The sequence below is a fragment of the Gopherus flavomarginatus genome, chromosome 1 (assembly GCF_025201925.1).
Source record: "Gopherus flavomarginatus isolate rGopFla2 chromosome 1, rGopFla2.mat.asm, whole genome shotgun sequence".
In the NCBI taxonomy this organism is placed as follows: domain Eukaryota; kingdom Metazoa; phylum Chordata; order Testudines; family Testudinidae; genus Gopherus; species Gopherus flavomarginatus.
In genome coordinates, this window is record NC_066617.1 from 178673664 (window position 1) to 178675849 (window position 2186).

General features: G+C 56.8%; 1 non-coding gene across 1 annotated transcript; it reads right to left on the minus strand.

Moving 5' to 3' along the window:
* Positions 1 to 222: 222 nt before the first annotated feature.
* Positions 223 to 294, minus strand: TRNAP-CGG (transfer RNA proline (anticodon CGG)). The gene has a single exon. It is a non-coding gene; the product is annotated as a tRNA-Pro (tRNA).
* Positions 295 to 2186: the final 1892 nt, after the last annotated feature.

The following is a 2186-nucleotide window of genomic DNA, read 5'->3' on the forward strand; positions in this document are numbered from 1 at the left end:
CCTACATTCCCCACCCCCGTTATTGCCCCCGTCACCCCTTCCCTCTGTGCAATTCCCACCCACTCGTTACCCCTCCCTCCTCTGCATTGCCCCTTCTCCCACCCGCTTTACCTTGGGCTCCCCCCGTTACTGCCCTCGGGGCCCCGCTGTGCCTGTAACGCAACAAAATGAGGTGAGGCATCAAACCCACAAAAAGGAAAGGCTCGCGCCCCCCTCCGTAGCGGGCTCGTCCGGGATTTGAACCCGGGACCTCTCGCACCCGAAGCGAGAATCATACCCCTAGACCAACGAGCCGCTGCCTGCTTCTTTTTCCCCAGCCAGACTCTTCACTATTATCCCGCCTCCTCGCTGCAAAGTGCCAACCACTAATAGTATGGCCTGGTTCCCTCCCCCGCCAGGCTACCGGATGGTTCCGCCCACAGGTTGGAAGGTACCATTCCGCTCCCCACTAGGCTCCACCCGCCTGATGGTATCGCCTTTCCTCCACCCTGTCAGCCCGCTCAGCCGGCCTCAGGTGGGGGAGGGCGCCTGATGGTAGGACGCGAGTCCCTTGTGTGGAATCCCACTCTGCGCTTTCCCCTGGGGACGCCTCAGCCCCGCAATCGCGAGGTCACACACTGTTCCCCAACGGCGGCTGGATCCAGAGCCGGGCGAGCTCATCCCCGGGGGGAGGCTATTTCCGTCTTCAGCCTCCCCCCCCCCCCACACACACTGCGGTCTGGACATTCGGACCTCCCCCTGCCCCCAAAGTGAGGCCATGGTTTAGTCCCGCCTGCCCTTCTCCACAGGGCATCACAAGAAGGTCCCTGTAGTTACCCGGATGTTGCTCCCTTCCACACCCCGCCCTTTCCCTGAATAGCTGCCCCCTCCCGCCCTGAGTCTGCGTCAGGCAGGCAGAGCCCCGGGGCGGGGCCAGCTGAGAGCTGGTGGCTGCGCAGCGCTCTCGAGCCGGGCTCGCGCGCGGGGCCAGGTTCAATGAGCCGCCCAGGCGTCTGGTCGGGCGCTAGGCCTGTGCTGGGCGTGGAAGGGGGCCCTGGAGGAATGTCATGGGGGCCCCCCTCCCCAGCCTCCTCTAGCGCCACATCAGAGCCGCTTTGCTCCTCATTGCCAAGCCCTGTCTGCTTCCTGGCCTCCCTGTTGTGCTACACGCTGCCAACTCCATGCACTCTCTGCCCCCTCGTGGCCCTGCTGCCTGTGCACTTACCAAGTGACATAGGGACTTTGCGGCCCTGGGCTGAAGCCCCTGCTCCATCACTGACTTTCTATGTGATCTAGACTGTTCACTTATCAGATGGGTAGCCGTGTTAGTCTGGATCTGTACAAGCAGCAAAGAATCCTGTGGCACCTTATAGACTAACAGACATTTTGGAGCATGAGCTTTCGTGGGTGAATACCCACTTCCTCAGATGCATGTAATGGAAATATCCAGGGGCAGGTATATATATGCTAGCAAGCAAGCTAGAGATAACGAGGTCAGTTCAATCAGGGAGGATGAGGCCCTGTTCTAGCAGTTGAGGTGTGAAAACCAAGAGAGGAGAAACTGGTTCTGTAATTGGCAAGCCATTCACAGTCTTTGTTCAATCCTGAGCTGATGGTGTCAAATTTGCAGATGAACTGAAGCTCAGCAGTTTCTCTTTGAAGTCTGGTCCTGAAGTTTTTTTGCTGCAGGATGGCCACCTTAAGGTCTGCTATAGTGTGGCCAGGGAGGTTGAAGTGCTCTCCTACAGGTTTTTGTATATTGCCATTCCTAATGTCTGATTTGTGTCCATTTATCCTTTTCCGTAGAGACTGTCCAGTTTGGCTGATGTACATAGCAGAGGGGCATTGCTGGCATATGATGGCGTATATTACATTGGTGGATATGCAGGTGAATGAACCAGTGATGGTGTGGCTGATCTGGTTAGGTCCTGTGATGGTGTCGCTGGTGTAGATATGTGGGCAGAGTTGGCATCGAGGTTTGTTGCATGGATTGGTTCCTGAGCAAGAGTTATTATGGTGTGGTGTGCAGTTACTGGTGAGAATATGTTTCAGGTTGGCAGGTTGTGAGCAAGGATTGGCCTGCCACCCAAGGCCTGTGAAAGTGTGGGATCATTGTCCAGGATGGGTTGTAGATCCTTGATGATGCGTTGGAGGGGTTTTAGCTGGGGGCTGTATGTGATGGCCAGTGGAGTCCTGTTGGTTTCTCT